The 19,554-nt window shown below is 33.7% G+C and overlaps 1 pseudogene; it reads right to left on the bottom strand.

Moving 5' to 3' along the window:
* Positions 1-294: 294 nt before the first annotated feature.
* LOC149556729 (AP-1 complex subunit mu-2-like) overlaps positions 295-19,554 on the bottom strand; it is a 43,951-nt pseudogene continuing 24,691 nt past the window's right edge.

Consider the following 19,554-nt stretch of genomic DNA (forward strand, 5'->3'; position numbering starts at 1 on the left):
CCCAGTGCTGAAGAAAAGTTCAATCCAAAGATTTTTTTTCCCTTAGAGAGTAAATTAGGTGAGATCGAGAAACTACAGTTGAAAGCAATCAGAATATATAAAAGAAAGAATGATGAACATAGCAAAACCAAATTTGTGATGGGTTTTTAACAAGACACAACTATTAGGTGGATAGTCAAATAACATCCTTATGGTTGATCCTTCATTTAGAAACTGAAAACAACTTAATAAGCCATCAGAATGATCAAATACCACATTCTCTCTTGTTTACAACATTTCTCAGTTATCACTAGTCTAGATCATTCTTAGTTCATATTCACCTGCCATTGTAATGTACCTCACCCATGGCAATGCTTGATATCCACTCTTTTCAATGATTTTCAGATACCTGACCTACAGTAAAGAATTGCAAAAAAAGAAAGTTGTTATAAAGTAGCAGCCTAAATCTAAATGAACAAAATGTAAATTCTCAACCATTTATTCAATGCATCAATTTAATTGTGGAGCTAAATATTTAAAAAGCATAATGATTTTCACTGAGGCCAATATAAATACAAGCAATGCACTTGTTCTCATCAGAAATATAGAAGTGAACACACAAAAGGGTCCAACACAGTGATGACTTTTATGGAGTCAATCCAAAATGACCTGAAACGACTCAAATTTCAGATAAGTTATAAATCATGGTAATGAGCTAATGATACTCGCAAAAGAAATAATCTACATTTGTAAACTAAAGTTAAGAAATGACCTGAATTCCTGATACAATAAAATATGGTATCTCAAATTTGACACAAATAGGCACTCACTTTTCTAGGGTTATTTCTTCAGCAGTTATGCTAGAAAGGCTAAAGTCAGCCCTCAATATGTATCCATGAATCAAAACCCACATCATAAGTCAATCAAGAAACTAAAACATCAAGGTCCAAAACCATGGTACTATTAACCATCTCTGAACAAGAAAACCAATGAAAGTTGTAAGATACCTTTCCACCAAGAAATGATTTTATTTTTCAAAGCAAAGCATCCCTCTCTGGGGAGTATGCAAAAGTACCCATTGATGTGCATACATGAGGTGTAGATGCATCAACTGGTACTGGCTATTCAATTTCAACATTTGTTGTTGTACTGCAAAGTTAAAGAAAACCATGAGAAAAATTAGCAAATACACAGAAATATCAGTCATACTTAAACCATTCCCTGAAGCTAACATGTTAGAAAGATCTATCTAAACAGTAGATAAATCAGATCTAAAATAGACATACATAAGCCAAAGAGATAATTTGAAAATTGTGATCTTTGTATTGGTTGCATGCTCTCACCAAATATTCTACCCAGCTTCTTGAATGCTTTTCTACTTGAGCTTCAACCCATATTAATGGCTTTACCTGCAAAGTAATAAAAACATATGATATGAAACCTACTTTAGAAGGATATCCTTCATAACATAACTTCAAAGATTTGACAACAACTGCATTCTCTTGAATATATGAAAAAACGTGTGTGCTAATTCTATAGTTCATAAGATCAAAAATTCCATCATGAGGTATGAAGGATATAGTTCTATCATTTTCAAAACGAGCAAGACAAACACACCTGACAGAAGAAATAGAAATTAACATATGCCTTTTCAAGGGAAAAAAAAGACCAAGTACAACATCAAAGGAATTTGGAAGCACTTTAATATAAGATAAAATTGATAGTTTAAGGAATTGAATAAGAAAATGAGCTTGATTGCATACTGATGAAACTTGATGTCATCCAAATCAATAGCTTTAACCTTTGACGCTTTGCCTTGAGCTTCTAGTAGCACCCTGTCATTGAGTCCAAGTTTGCATTCTGGCATTCCACTGAAAAAAAGTGAATCAAAATACACTTGTCATTAATAGCTAGCTATGTAACATTTCAGCAGTCATGCTAAAAGTACATTATAAACAAATAAAAATTAGAAATAGCCACATTTTGCACAAAACAAGCTAAATTAACCATGAAACACAATCAATAATTCAATGCCAAATATTAAATAAAAAGTTATAAAGGTTTAATATTTATGGCATATGTATAAAGCAAAGAAATCATTAGTGGTCAAACTACTTCCAACACTCAATAATTATATAAAACGTCTAAAGATATATACATATCAGTATTTTATTCTTTTTTTGTAATTTTTCATACTGTTTTATTTCCAAGATCGGTTGTGGGGATCCAGCTTCAGCCTTGATATGGCAAGGGCACGGGTGTCCTGACCAAATTATTCTAGATACATCTATTACAGACCCGGGGAAGGCCTACAAACTCTACGAATTGGACTTGGTCTGGGTATGGGACCCAGTGCAGCATAATCTAAACTTCAACATTTGGTCATTATAATTTGAATTTTAATCTGTCACTCTAAACTCTCCAAGAAATTGGACTCTGTTCAATCATCCACCACAGTTCATTATTCTTCTATATTTGTTTTATTCTCGCTGAAGCATGTAATCTGTTGAAATGCAAGTATCCAGCAATGAAGTTGGTTGTCTCGTGACCAAAAAATTGTTATTTATTAAATTTAACAATGAATATGAACATAATATTTGTACTTATAAAAGTTGGACAATTTGTAGATTCTTTGTCTGATGATAATTCATAATTCTACCACGTAAAAATAAACACAAGATGTTTATTATCTGAACTCTCATGCGCCAATCCCATTCTCATAATATATGTCTATTAATTTAGCTGTGTATAAGCATACATGGGCTGTTCAGCTTAGAAAATGGGGTTTGTCCTATTTCAAGGCATTCCACAAGTAGGGTACATATTTAAGAAAATAGGTGTGCAGTAACATTATAATGTTCTCCATGAACCTAGCTAGAGTTTACAGTGTTTCAACTTAGCAGAGATTATGGGAAATAGTTCCATGTTTCCTCTCTATAGTCTATTAGTTTTATTTCTAAAAGAACTCAATAATAAGATTATGCATGGGGTAGGAAAAAACTACCTCAAGTACGCTCTCATCTTCAGCGCTCCAACTACATCAGATCACACTATTTGCCCATTGCTACTCACAAGAATATTTACACTTTCTACTACATCCAAAAAGACCTTTAATAACAAATTAAAAGCACAAAATTAGTTAAATATCAATTGTCATATTCAAGCAAAGCACAAAGTTAAATCTGGATTAGCCTTGAACCTCATTTTTTTTGTATTGTATTCCTTCACTTCGCTAGGAAACTGCATTTGTAACAGCCATTGGAGGTCGATGAGTGACTTCCATCCTATAATCATCCATTTTGATGAATCCACTAAGAATCTTTGCCTCTGTAGATTGAGGGTACCCGAAATCCATTATTTCATCTAGTAGTTCATACTACACAATGGAAATAAAAGTGGTGAAATGATATACACATATTTTAAATTTTAAGTTCATGATAAAATATTCTCAAATAGTTCATTACAAGGAATTCTGAACCCTCGACCCTCTATGGCTCAGATTAAAAATAGATGTCTACACTCACAACAACAACAAAATTGTCTCTCAAAGACTCTTCTTCTAGCTCTTCAAAATAGTGCTTGAATACCTGCAAAAATAACACACATGACAATCCAAAACTGAACCTAGAGTTGACATGTGAATCAGTTATTGCAACACACTAATCATATCAGAAAACAAAGAGGAACATTAACAACTCTTGATTACTGTAATAACACCTAAATATGCATGCAATAGCTAAAAATAAAAGAATTATATGCATACACTAGAATCCTTGGCTCTACAAGTTCAGTAAGTTCCCTAAATGTAATGTTCCATTTAATAATTGAAAATAGAGCCTCGGACAATAAATAAATTGTGAATGAGAAGTGTAGATTGTTGAACTTACATCCACAACTCGATGTAAAAATAATAGTAAGCTAGCTGCATTAGAGTTCTATATTGATGCTGCCATAAGGTAGATATTGTTATGCTGAATGAACATGTAAGTCACCCCATTGTCATAGAGTACTAGATTTTGTAACGTGGGATCACCCTATCCATCTAATTCCATCAAAAAACTTGTCAAAAACATATGTTGAAACCATCCTCACACATGGCCAATTCAGCCTTATAAGAGACAAGATATAAGAGAGGGCGGTACATTTTAATGAATATATTCATACGAGACAATGTAATTTATGTGACATTGGCCACCTAAATGTCTTTAACTTTTAAGTTATTTGCATACCTCTATGTAAATATTCCATATCTGAGAAGCTTCTTTGTACAACATTGCAATTTTTAACTTCATGATGCACATAGCACAGATGAGTCAACAGAAACTATAGTTTCTTGTGTTCTTTCCACAGTTTTAAAAGAGTTCTTATCAATAGATCCATGTAAGAATTGTATTCCTCTAAAAATGGTTTTATTACTAGTTTTAAAGAAAGTGGACACAAACTAACTAAAGAATCTTCAAATCAAGGACTGGAAGTTACATTGATGCAAAGCCTTCTAATATCCCCTTAAGGAACCCTATTCAACTCGAGGATTCAACAACGTCTTGGAATCCACTCAAGGAACTAGAGTTCAAATCAAGGATCAATAAGAAGTCCCTGACTTAGTAGATCTCTTCCACACACCATACCCACGAATTCACTCCCTACCTCGTTACCACAATCTCTTATTGTATCAATTTCCTTCTAGGTCACCTAGTGTATGTAGCACCTCCATCATACCAAAATCCAACTTCGGCATCTCTCACTGACCCTAACACCTTAGACCATCTTATCATGGCCTATCTACCATGCTTCAACTCTTCACCAACTTCCAACAACCCATCTTTCACCATTTCCTACTTTAGCCCTTCTAGGCCTGTCTAGTAGCCTTGTCCTGCAGCAAATTGCACTTTTCTCTCTAACTCCCCAAAAAACCTAGTGACTTAGTCACCTTTTCAAATACCCTTTATAGTTTTCTTCAAACCTTGCAAATATCAGTTTCTCAAACTGTGACTATTGCACCTTTCTATGGCTATCACTACAACAATTAAGCCTAATTAGCCCTTGCCTAACAAAGCAACTATGATTTGCACACACACCCAACTCTCCAAACCTTGAAATAGTCTTAAGGCATCTAATAAATGATAGGATTACACAATTTTTTTGACCCTCCATGCATTTCTAGACACCTTTTCATCAAACCTTGCCTTTAAGGGTTTCTAGCCTAGGGCTTCCTAGAAAAGACCCTGAATCAACTCATAAAACCTTTCTATTGGCTCAAATACCTTTAAACATACTCCCTAAAATGTTTTCAACACACATTTATCAATTCCAACCTCCATTTTCTCATATTCACCATGTGGTAACTTACAAATGCACCTTCACTGTTTGGTACAACAGTCACACTATTGTTCTTTTGTTTGTTCACTGTCACCTGCATCTTCCTACATTAAAATCATAAAAACAACATATTCATACACTTAAGTGCCTCTCCCACAAGTTATAGTCCATTCACAGAAAGTGGGAGAGGCTTGTCTCCATTAATGACTACAAAACTGTGACAATCAGTCATGTTCCCTGTGACAGCAAAGATTTCAAAGATAGTTTTTTTTTTTTAAATAACTTACAAATTCCTTGCCAAGAGTTAACAAATCATGACAATATTTTCAAGGAGCAACAACAATAAATGTTGAATATAAAGAACTCTATTGGATTACCAAGTTGAATCTTGCAATTAGGAAACCATCACTGTGACCGTGAATAGCAGATTTCTTTGATTTATTTATTTTCTTGTTACATACACCTCTCTTCAACTTCTTCCCTTGTGTCTTATAAAGACATTTCTTTTCTAAATGTTTTCCCATCTAACTAACTCATAAAACTGAACTAAAGCCCCCTTGAATGCCAACTGCTCTTCTAACTGTCTTATGATAACAAATAGACAATTTTTATAACTTTTTTATCATCATTACCTTCGATTATCTTTTGTGACCTTTTCTCGGCTAAAGACTTATGACAACTATAATTTCATTCCTAAATGACTCTAAAATACCTTTTAAAACACTCTTCACACACCTATAACCTTAACTAACCCCATTCAAGCCTAAGTTGGCTTATGTTGCCAATGTTGGCAATTTTACAAGATCTTGCACTTTGAGTGCATTTTACATTATTTAGGGGCTTTAATAGCCTATTACATCATGTAAACACTACCATCCACCCATAACTCTTCCTAGGACACCCTAGGACTTCAAATGACCCCTTACATCATATTGACTCCCTATTTGTGCCAATTTGCCTATTCTTGGCAATACCTTACATTTTGTCAACTTTGTGAAATTTATTACATTTAATGGATTTAATAGCCATGATTCATCATCAAATAACTCAATAGGTCTCCATTAGGTAGTGATTTCCCTTGTACCTTCATTATCTCCTACATAGCTCTTGGTGTACCCTGTAGGTTCATTTTTTCTTGGGTGCCCCTGCACCATACATGGATTCAAATGAAGGATCAGTAAAATATGGACAATAAATTGACAAGTATTAACAGTGATACCTCCTTTACTGCTTAGTAATATCAAAAGTGAGGTTCACCACTAAGTATGTTGGTTAAGTGGTGGTGGTGATGATGTAGGGGCCAACAAGGTTCAAACAGCCACTAGGCCATCGTCATTGTAGGCTTGTGCCAATTTTCTCTCAGGGTTGAGCCTTAACTTTGTTAATTGTGGATGAGGTCCCCCATTTGTGGCCTCACCAATCATAGCTCCAAGTAAAAAGCATTTTTCTTGGGGCCGGAGTGTGTGTTGTGTTGTGTTAGCATCACTAATATGATCAAATCCTAATTCCCTTTGCTTAAAATAACCTCTTCGAAGCAATGGCATATTCAGATAACATAGTCCCAAGACAATTCTGATCAAGGGTTTCCCTAGTTAATTATGATAATCATATCAGTGGTGATAACACAGTCCCAAGATAGTGCTAAGATCCAAGGATGCAATAAAAAAGCTACAAGTTTAGAACTTCATGACAGTTCAAAGCATGAAGCTTGAGATGCATAGGACAACAGTCTAAACATAGGACAAAATAGAGAAATATTTAGTATCTTATTGAGCTTCACTTTGTTTTGAGAATAGTTTAATATTCTCTACTAAATAGGGCCAACCACGTGAAGGTGGAAGCTCATTTGGCCCCACCCCCCTCCCCCTAACATCACTCTACATTCCTCGTTAACATCTAACATTCATTCATTCATTCAACCATTAATAAAATGTAACATTCAATCAATATCACATGATAACATTCATTAACACATCAGATTCGTAAACATGCAACATTCATCAATATTTTGCATTAACACATAATTCATGAACATTCATTAGCACATAATTAAATTCATTGAGACATAAAATTTAGTCATTATCAATTAAGGTATGTAGATGCCAATCATTTCTTTTTTTTCTTTCTATTTCTTTTTTCTATGTAAGCTCTAAGAGGAGCATCAGTGTCATCATCAATTCCCCCCTCATCAGTTGTTCTTTTCTCTATTCTTGATGATCTCAAATTCCTATGCTGTTGCAAAGGGGGGTCCTCTGCAATAACAAATAAAAGAGTTAAATTAAAAATAATTTATTATAATTGTTACAAGTATTTAATTATTTTAAATAACATAACTGTGGTGCTCTTTACCTGATCTGACCACATCATTTTGTCTGGACTCAATGTCAACAAGCTCATGAACATCAATCCCTCAATCCTCTACAGCTGCTATATAAAATGTTACGTTAATCCAAACACCAATTACAATTACATATAAAAAATTTAATATCAAATGTATACCTCCACCACTGGGATGCACATCATGTGAATGTTCAGCATTCACAGATTGTGTAGAAGGATTGTCAGGTTGCATTCCAACATCCTACACATTGTTATCATTGCTTGCTTAAAACAGATATACTCACTTTATATTGGAACTTAACATCAAATAGACTAATTGGTAAAGTAGTCAATTTGAAATAAATTTCATTTATCTTATTTACCTGTGGCTCAGATGCATCATTATTAGAACCTTCCACACTGATTTCAGCTCATAGTCATTCAGCCACAGCTCTATAGCCTTGTTGGAAGCCAATTCTCTTATCCTCTTCTGTGAGGCATCTCTTGAACTCTGAGCCCTTCATTTTTGCGTGGTATGGTGAATTTTACTTGCATTGTTTCATCAACCAATGGAGGGTAGTTAAAATATCAAAAGGAAATACAAAAGTTGCAAAAGTTGAGGATCAGGAGCATAGACAAGCTAGTCTATCCTAGCATTTCCCATCACAATATATAAAAAATTTGATACAATTTTTCATTTACTAATACTTACAACTCGTGCTTGAAGTTTCAAAAAACCACCAGAGCCGAGCTTGTGTGTCCCGTGCTTTTCTAGTCTTGGCTTTGTTGCCTTTGATGTGTCAGACAATCTATGAAAAGTTTGAAATATGTTAGATAGTATAAATATAGAGGTTAATTAGTACATAACTACATTCTCAACAGTATCACATACCTTGGTGTACTCTCTACTGGTGTAATTGCATTTTTCTTGTCAGCTTTATACTTTCCATCCAAAATCAGAGCCTACCACTCAGCCTCAGGAACATAGGGCGAACACTCGTACCTAGGGTTATCCCATAAATTTTTTCTGTATTGGTCCCTAATATACTTCAAACATAAACCAGCTTTTTCAAGGAGCTTGTTTCTCTCAAATGCACAAGGTCCAAAGAGTTGGGTCATGCTCTCTATAAGATCATCCTTCAACTTTTTGTCTTGGTTATTCCACCTTTTAAGTAAAAAAAAACATGTTAAACTCATAAATGAAGTGAAGCTACCTTTAATATAGTTCAAGAAATGGATGAAAAGGAAAACTATTCTAGCAATGATATGAAATCAAAATAGTGGTTTTGGGTTTTAGTTAGGATATGATGTTCCACCAGGTACGCACAGTGGGCCTGAATATTTGTAAACACTCATCACCAAGTTTTTTCCAAAAACATCATTCCCTACAAAAAAAATCATGGGATCATTAGTCGATGAAGAGTGATAAAAAACTAAATTACTATTATATCACTATAGAATAATAACTTTAAAGTACTTGGAACTTTGGCTACTTTTAATGGAATGCCTTCATCGTCGCTAACGATCAATATGACATCCTTCACCGTTCCCATACTAAGAACATAGGAACATCCAGGAAATGATGCTGCAGCTCCTATTGCAAAAAGTTTCATAATTTTCATACTTGTCTTTGTCACGAAGTATAAACATATAACACTTAAACACATAACAAAAGAGAGAAAAAGAGGGATTTGTGTACCAGTAGATGGTGCAACAGTCGATGCCTGTAAGCTGTGTGTTGTTGACTCAGCAGTCGGAAAGAGATTTGTGGTTGTCCTGGATGGAGGCAACATCGTCATAAGATCTAAAGCTGAAGAATAAAATTGTTAGAGCATGCATAAATATAGAATGCGTGGACTAGCATGGACAAGATTGTTAGAGCATTAAAAAAAGGATTGTTCGAGCATGTATTGTCAATGATTATGATAATTCCTATATATATTTAATGGAAAACACAAGTGGGGAATGGAACATGCGATCTACCTGAACCACCTGCAGCACCCTCATCATGGGAATGGGGCTAGAAATCATGCAAAAAACTCTATAAAGACAACGTATCCATATTTTAATTAATGCCATAAAAGAGCATAACATAAAAACCATTATTGAACTCTTGTTATAATTAAAAATTTCATGAATACTTACTTTTAAGGTTTCAAAGGTGTTCAACAATTCAGATGCCCTATCTTTTATTTCCTGAGTAGTAGGCTTAATGGTTGCCAAACGTATAATTTCTTTGCCAATTTTCTTTAGCAACTTTTTAATTGAACCGATCGGGTCATTGGTCTCTGCTAAATCAATATAAAAAAGGTCCTCCTCAGGGGTGGGCTACTGAGGGACTGCAGGTTCCTTTCCCTCCCTTTGACCACTGGCCCTCTGTGACAACAATAGTATTAGTATTATCAAAATTGCTCCAAAACAATGAAGAAAATAACATTAAAAAAATAAAATTTTGCTTCTATCTAGTTTGCACAATTACAATGAGTTTTACCTGCTCATGTGTAGATGAGCCAGGAACATTGCCAGCATCCCCTCTGGGCGGTTGCTCCATATTGTGCCCCTGTGTCAAAGATCAAGTATAAAAATGTTAGCCAAAAATTTATTGACTAAATGGTATGTTGGAGTCATTGATTAGAAGTTGGTTTAATAGTATGTACCACCCCCATGATAGTAGCCTTGTTTGTATCTATGTGGTTCAAATTGTAATCAATAAGAAGCTCTTTCCTTGCACATATTGATTTTATCGCACAGATGAATACACAATTTCCCTCGCATGCCTCAAATATGCAATTAGGTTGCTTTATAGTTGACCCGAGTTGTGTACTATTTATAAAACCCACAATATTCCATGTTGCTTTTGGCCTTCCATCAATATATATAGCCACACTTTTACTTTGATTATTGTCTTGTTGTTGTATATAATTTTCTGAGAGGGCATACCTATACATACTTTCTTTAATATGCATCCAACTTTTGTAATCATAACATGGTCCAACATACTCTGTCAATTCAAAAACTTTGTTGTAAGACACCTTTATGTCATCCATAGAAAATAGGCCCAAACCATGTAATGATGATGCTGCTATGCGATATATCCTCTCATTAACACAAAAATTAGTGTTTATTGGAGGAAGTTCCTTGGGTACCTAATGTTTCTGTAGATGTTGGTACCTCAAGGGCACCTCGATGTCGCCTTTCGTCTCATCGTCATAAGAACATGATCCCCCTTGACCAAGGAAAAATTTCATGCGTTTATTGAATTTCCTTCTAGTCCTTTGACCTCTAGTTAATCTCCCTATTCTAGATAAACTACATGTCTCACTTTCCTCTTCTATTCCTATATTTCCCTCACTCGAGGAAGACACTTCTGACAAATACCTATTCGCTAGTACCTAGAAATGGGAGAGATCTTAGAAGACATCAATCTTACTATTGATAAGTGTATTAAATAGACTATCTATAAGGAGTATTGACTTATACCTATCGATCCATGAGACTATGCGGGATGCTCTTGAAAGGGGTTTAGTTTCTTGCAAATGTAATTCAATTATCATGAGCATAATCACATCATAATCATAATCACATCCATCATAAGCATCACATAAAAATTAAAAACATTAAAAGGTACACAATATAACACTTAAATCAAGCTCACATTATAAGTCTACTAGGGAAGTAGGCATAGTGAAGAGCTAAGCACTTATATTATGTTTTCCCTATGAATTTTATTCTAGGTACAACTCCCTTTTATAGATATTTAATGAATTCCCTTTTCTAAACTAAACACTTACAAATGCTTTTGACCTAAAAGAAAATAAAGCTCAATACATTCATGCATCAATATGTGTTTTAAATAGTTTTATTTAATTAATTTAGATTAGTAGTATTCTATTTCTAGTTGAAACTTGTAGCTTTTAAATAGATAATGAATAAACTATGTAACCATATAAGAAAAATATATTTCTATCAAGAAATGAATATTAAATAGATTAAGGATTGATGGCATACCTCTAAATTTCATCATCATCATCATTATCATCATCCTCCTCCTCGCCAGCATCATCATCATCATCATCATCATCATCATCCTCGCCATCATCATCATCGTTGTCGTCATCGTCATCATCAACATCATCGTCATCAACATCAACATCATCATCATCAGTAGCAGTATCTACATCATCTTCTACTTCTTCGGTATCTTCTTCTACCATCACATTATACTTTATTGGCCTTCCTCTCGGTTCATGTCTAACAAGAAATGACCAACCTGGTTTATGTGGAACCTCTGAGTAAAATACCTGCTCACATTGGCTTGGAAGAACATAGGGCTCATCCCCAACTGGCTCAAATGACCTTGTATTAACTATTGTAAATCCATTATCATGTTCAATAATAGTTCTATCAGGATCATTTGGATTAAGTCGTAGCCTATACCATTTGTCAATGAAGAGTACTAATTTGAAGGAACTAAAGTCACACTCAAGTATGTCATCCAAAATGCCATAGTATCGATTTTCAGATTCTCAAGGATGTAAGTCATTTCTAGATGAAATATTAGTCACTTGAAAGACTGCAGTTATTCCTAAATCACAAGTTTTCTTCGTGTCATCCAACACTTTGACGTGAAATTTCTGACCATTACAGAACATAGCCTTGTGGTGTTTAACCTGCAATAATATGTGAAACATGTCAAAATTATTCTATCATGAGTTGATAAACATACGGGTGATTAATAAATTTGTACGTACTTGGAAATCTCTTAAACCACGTGCTAAATCTATTTCCCTTTGCATAACATTGGAATCTCCATTACGATGAGCTTCTTTAGCCAATGAAGATACATCTTCCCATGTTAATGTCTGACCAGAATGTTGACATCATTCAATCCATAATGTCATCCAATCAAGATTGTTTGCAATATACAAATGTAGTGTATCCCACTCTCGAGCACCTGTACAAAAAAAAATAGACAACTTACAACCAATATATTTTGAAGATTAAGAAATAATTTATTATAATAACATCTTATAATTTATTACCTCTCACTTTCCTCAATGTACCTTTCCCCATCAAGTACTCCCCTTCTAATTTTTTAAAAGGCTCAAGATCCCAAATGTGATCTACACGGATATTTGATGCAAACTTAGGAAGAAATTAAGTAATGTACACCATAGTCTCATATACTATATATCCCTCTACCATAGAACCCTCAGGATGTGCTCTTTGTCGAACCAAAGCCTTCAAAGATTTCAAGTGCCTCTCAACCTTCCCCATTGACCTAGTGTGTACAGGTCAACACAATTCAATCTCCTCAACTAGGTGTATGAGGTAGTGTTCCTATGCATTGAAAAAAGTTGGAGGTAGACACTTTTGCATTTCACACAGTAAATGAGGAATTCTTCTCTTCCAATAGTTTATATCTTCTTTATGGATTTCTTTAGATGACAACCACCTACATTAAGAGATTCAAGTCACAAAAAATATATAGATATGAGACTTTACAAAATAATATACAATAGATTACATAGCAAGAAAAACAAATCACAAATATAATAAATATATACAACAAATTGGATAGATATTACTGCTTACCTCATGTATTTTCCAAGATCGTATATCACTTGTTTGATGTTATTGTTGAATGGCTCTGGGAGAGATAGAGGAAGGATGTACTGCAGTAATTATAAACCAATCATTTCATTGTTTTCTAACATAACATAATGAACAGTACACATACTTTATGAATATATTGTAAATACAGAAGAACATAACTTACCTTGATGAAAGTATGCCAATCATGCATTTTGAGCCCTGACCCAAATTCACTTTTTTTTATATGAGATTGTTTATGTTCGCAGCAAATCCTGTGGGAAATCAAATTTTTCGTATGACTTCTTTTATGGCATCACTTTGTTGCTCTGTTAATAACAAAGGAAGGGCACTTATATTAATCTAATCTCTATTGCTATTTGAGTGAATGAAATTCTTCAATGCATGATTCGATTCATGAATGTCATTACAAATTTTGACAATTTTTTCTTTGTCACACCTTCCATCCAATATTTTTCAAAATGTCTCTGTTATATTCTTTTCAATATGCATAGAATCAAACAAATGCACAATTTTTAAGTTCTTGTAGTAGGGAAACCTACTAAATTGTTTGGGATAGCTTTTTAGTCCCTTTGGAAGGTTGTCAGTACTGCCTTGACGACCTTCACGATCATCAATTACACAATTAGTAAACAAAAATCACAATAGAAATATATAAATTACAAACATAAACCATTAGGTGGAATGACATTACCTCGATGATTAATTCTATTATATTCCAACTTCCATAGGCGAGGTGTCATTCTTCGTGGCTTTGATGTAGTCTCTTCTTTCCCATTGAAAAGATGTTTTTCTGTACTTTGATACTTATGATCCTGTGGAGGAAGTGTCTACACTCATCAAACACCTACTTTCCTAAACTTTTTGAATGACGAGATTTCACCTTTGGACCACAAATTGAACATGCAAATTTTCCCTTTGTTTGAAGACCTACAAGATAATGATATAATTGGATTATTAAATATGTTGATTTTTATAATTAGAATTATCGTGTCCAACTGGAACTCACTATAACATACCACAAAAATGTGTTAGCCCTGGGGCATCATGTATTGTCCATGCAAGTATTACATGGAATTGAAATTGTCTTTGTCCTATTGGTCTAGACACATCATACATAGTGACACCATTCCATAACTTCACCAACTCGTCGATAAGAGGCTCAATATATACATTCATATCTTTAACTTGATATTTACCTACTTGAATGAACAATAACATTACATAATTATTGTAACCATTTTACTGCAAGATTTGTAAGTACATGTAAATTAATAACTATCAAATGATAAGATACCTGGAACAATCATTGCCAACATAATGTGCTCCCTCTTTATTGACATCCACAAAGGAATGTTATTGTTAATAACAAAAGCAGGTCACACTGAGTAAACATATCTCATCTCTCCAAATGGATTGACACTGTCCGCTGCCACTGAAAGCCTAAGATTATGAGGTTCTTCTTTGAAGTGTTGCCACTTTTCCTCTATGTGCATAAATTTCAAACCATCCGCAGGGATTCGAATAATGTCATCTCGACTTCTATTTCGTGCATGATAATCCATAAATTAAGCCAAGCTACTACACCTGAATAATTGTCGCATTCGTGGAATAATTGGGATGTAACGAAGAACCTTTTGAGGCACCTTTTTTGTTAGTTGATTTTTTCGATATCTACTCATATGACATACAGGGCATTGTGTTGCAAATTCATGTTTTTTATAATATATAATATGATCATTGGGACAAGCATGTATTGCTTGATACTCCATTCCAATATCTTTCATAACAGCAGATAATTCTCGATATGAGCGAGGTAGAATATTTGATGATGGTAACAAAAACTCGCCTATCAATCTACAACAAAAAATATAAGTTGTTAATATAAACAATATTAGTGGTACATTATTCACCCTTTCTTAACTATAAAGACATATATGACATACCTTAACATACGTGACATTATTATGTTGGATAAACCATTCATAACCTTCAAGTTCAACAACAACAATACAGCAAAGAGAAGAGTTATTTGGGAGTCTTTGTATAGGGGCTTGTATGCCTTCTCAAGTAGAGGTACATTGAGGCTATCATCATAATCATGATCAGATACGCTTGGACTAAATGTGTCATGGATCAATGTATTTATACCATCATCTTCAATTGTGTTTTCTAGTGCATGATCATCATCTTCCATGGGATCATTATCTTCACCTTGGATATTTGCACCTCCATGTTCCTCCAATTCGAAAACCATATTCTTCGGATTGTTGTGGTTCATATCATGCACTTCCTTGGGGAGATCAACCTATATAAAATTGATTAACATAAATAAACCATGATCATCAACTCATCATCAAGTGATTTCATATGTATACAAATTGTTAAAATGATATAATGAATGACTTACCAATGGATGATAGTCATGCCCCCCTTTCAATGTGACCATTCTCCCTACAATGTCTCTTAACTATTTTGATTAGTAGTCTTCTACAGTTTAAGCCCTTACAAGTTTTGCAAGGACAATAACATTTTCCATCACCTTTTCTTTTCAAGTTAGACCACAATCTAGCGATTGTCTCCCTGTTTTGTTCTTCACGTATATTATCTGACATGATCGTTCTTTGCAGGAAGCAAAAATCGGGCTATAAAAACTTCGGTCTACAACTTTCACAAACTAAGAAATTTTTTTGAAAGTACACAAATCTTCTTAGACCTAGCTAAATACTCTAATATTTTAAAAATACTTTCTTTGACTTTATTCCTAAGACATTTAACCCAATCACCTTTTATAACATTCAATCAATTGCTCTAGGCAAATTTGTGGATAAGATTATTTGTAAAACTTTGACCAACTGCCTAAAGGTTTTATTTCAAGAGACCTTACAACATTAAGCCACTAAAAGCAATTTCAAAACATATAAGCTAAAAGTCTAATTAAAATATACAATTTTCATACCCGAGCGCGTAGCTATAATTCGTGCAATGGCCTTCTTGCTTAGCTGTAGAAGCTCTCCAGCAATCAAATTATACAAACTACAAGGCCTAACAGCAATTTTAAAACATATAAGCTACAAGTCTAGTTAAAATATACATTAGATTAAAAAATATACAATTTTCATACCCAAGCACGCAGCTATAACTTGTGCAACAGCCTTCTTGCTTAGCTGTAGAAGCTCTCCAGCAATCAAATTATACAAGCTACAAGGCCTAACATCAATTTCAAAACATATAAGCTACAAGGAAAAACATATTACATGACATGGAAAAAGGAACAAAATTTACAAGCTTTAGCAAGACATATTAAATGACATCATAGTGCTAGAGAGATCACAATTATATGAGTCAAACATAGTCATGAAAAAGCACATAAATTAGTTATTATATGCAATTAAAAAATATAAAGTTAGATAGGGACATCCATAGGGTATATTGATGAAATGAAATGGTCATATAGATTTCATATGAGATTTTGAAGATGATAGTGTTCTAAGGCAAAGAATCCATTTATATAACCATAATGACATTAAATGTTTAAGCATGGACAATCATCAAATACCAAAATAGAGCAGCAATTAATCATTAGCAATAGTATTTGCTTGAAATTTTCTAAATCCTTTTCAAAAAATTGATTTTGTTCTTTTAACTCTTAAATCATTTGCTTTCATTTCTGTGATGATACAATAGAAAGCAATGCTATTCAGAATTAGATTCAACAAACCTTAGCAGTGTAAATAGCCATCTCCTCTAAACTAGACTCCAGACACGAGGGGGCATTCACATACTCTTCCCCTAAAGGTATCCTAAAGAACAAAAGCCACTATTCTTGAGTTTGTGAATTGCACCTTGAGATGAATGAAGCTCAAAAGGAATGAAAATTGTTTTCATACATTTAAATCAGGATGTAATATTTATTCATAAGTATATACCTTGCAAGCACTTATAATTTCTATTATATGTGTTACAGGAAAAGAAGAAGTTTCAAGATAAGTTTACATTGATGTTATATGTGTTGCAGGAAAAGAAGAGCTTTACATTGCTTTAACTTGCCATTGATGAGTATCATCTAAGACTTTTAGCAAAATTTTCCCAGAAAATTTTATCAATTTTGCCTCTCCATAATTATACTTATTAAATAAAATAAACCACACAATTATCGTTTAGTACAGGAGAGTTATGTTTATATGTTAAGAGACAATTCATTTTTTGTTATGAAAATCTGGGGATGCTAAATGCTCTCAAATCTGTTATATTCACTTTTGTTCTAATTTTATTACAGTTAATTTCAATGTAAATTAAGGTTATGCTTTTTCTAAAGAATGATATTGAATGGTCTGTCACAGGTATGTGCTTCATCACTTGGTGAGATTTCTTCTAAGGCTCAATTAGATGAGAGAGCCATGATTGAAGAGGCCTCAAATTCTGTAGCCGATGATATGCCAACCATTCGTCCAAGTGCTATTGAGGAACATGGTGAAGTAGAGAAACTAGAGTCTTCAGAAAAACCAAAGGAAATGAATGAACCACTTGAGGAAGATGGATGCCAGTTAGGTAAGGTTGATTCTAGTGAAAAAAGACTTGAAAATTTTGAAACTCCCGTGCAACAAGATATAACTGAAGAGGTTGAGATGCACTCGGTGGAAAAGTAGGAATCTCCAACCATAGTTCAATCATCAATTGAGATCCTGTCTCGGAGTGATGATATTGTGAAGTAGCAAGAAGAAGGGTTGCTAATTGTGGAGCTGATGTTAATGCTTCTGCTTCTAAAGAACCCAAGTCTCAAGGGGTACATTCTGGTGTTGATGTTCAGAATGAAAAAAATGTGACAGATAACAGTGATATTCAATGGAACAGTGATATTCAATGTAACAATGATATCAATAGTGCTTTAAGATAGTACACATCTCTTAGACAGTGAGATATCAATAAAAGATAGTGATGCTCAATAGATGTCACTTCTATGACAAGCAAGGTCTTTTATATTACAAAGATCTTGAAGATGATAAGAGCAGTTAGGAGCAGCATTATGAAGAGTCGTGACACAAGGAAAGAAACTAAGAAATGAATACAATATCAAGGGCATTGATGAAAACATCGAAAGAATGCAATAGCTGTTAGAGAAGATACGAAGCAGATGAAACACATTTTTACACAAATGTTTCATATATAGGATTTCTTATAACAGTTTTCCATTTTTATTAACTTTCATTATATAAATGAATATCTATCTAGGCTTCATTTCTTGCAAAGCAAATCTTTATGATTTTGGTAAACTTACTATTGGTAGTTGGGTAAGAATGGCACCTTACATCAAATGTAGGATGATTAGGTTGATCTAGACATCCATGGAAAATATTGTGACTCAGAGGGATTTTACATGAATATTAGGTCCTAAATGATATTTACCACTATAGAATTTTGAAAAAAAAGTGATGGTCATGACAACTCAGTCAAAAGGATGTTCAACAAAGCATAAGGTCTCATGAATATTATAGCAATAAGAAAGAGATAAAAAAAAGGCATGTGTCTTAGAGACAAAGATACAAGTTTGTCTAAGAGCAAAGCATTACATAAAATAAGACAAGAACATTGTTGTTGAAAAGACAAATACTGAAATCTAAAAGGAAAGCCCAAAGAATGAGAATTCTAGTGCAAAATAGTGATCAACAAATTAAAGGATAGTAGCAGTCAAGAATTATGCAATTAAGATAGTAAAAAGAAAATTAATGGACAAGAGCCAAGTCAATAAATGGTGCTCATTCAAAGACAAAGACAAGTGCTGCAATAGACTAAAAATAGTGAGAAGGAATTGGAGATATCTTGAGTAGAGATCAATCAGAAGTCATCAAAATCAGTCACTGTTATCTAGGAACAATGTTAAAGGATAGTGATAAAGAAATATGACATTAAAGGACAGTGATGAAGAAATGTTGACACACTTTTATATGTATGTTTAGTGAGCACAGATCAAGAACAATGGTAAATGTTGAAAATAACAAAACAGGTATGTCATCAAATGGAATCCATAACAGTGATGATGAGACAGTGAGATGGACTATTATAGAAACTCAGAGATGATAGGACATGACAAGATGTACATTTACCATTGTCTAGAGGAGCATCATCATCAAAGGTTACAAAAGAGCTATCAACAATGATATGAGTAGATTTAATGATATTAAAACAACATGATCACAATTAATTTCAGTGAAGAAGAAAATCAAAACTATGATAAATATTAGAGAGCATGAATCATATGATGAGGGGCAGAAAGAGAGATAATTTCACCTTTTTGTTAAAGGTATTTAGAGTGTTTGCAAGGTG

Source organism: Cupressus sempervirens, chromosome 5 (assembly GCF_028749045.1).
Source record: "Cupressus sempervirens isolate cs-2001-9-10 chromosome 5, ASM2874904v1, whole genome shotgun sequence".
NCBI lineage: Eukaryota > Viridiplantae > Streptophyta > Pinopsida > Cupressales > Cupressaceae > Cupressus > Cupressus sempervirens.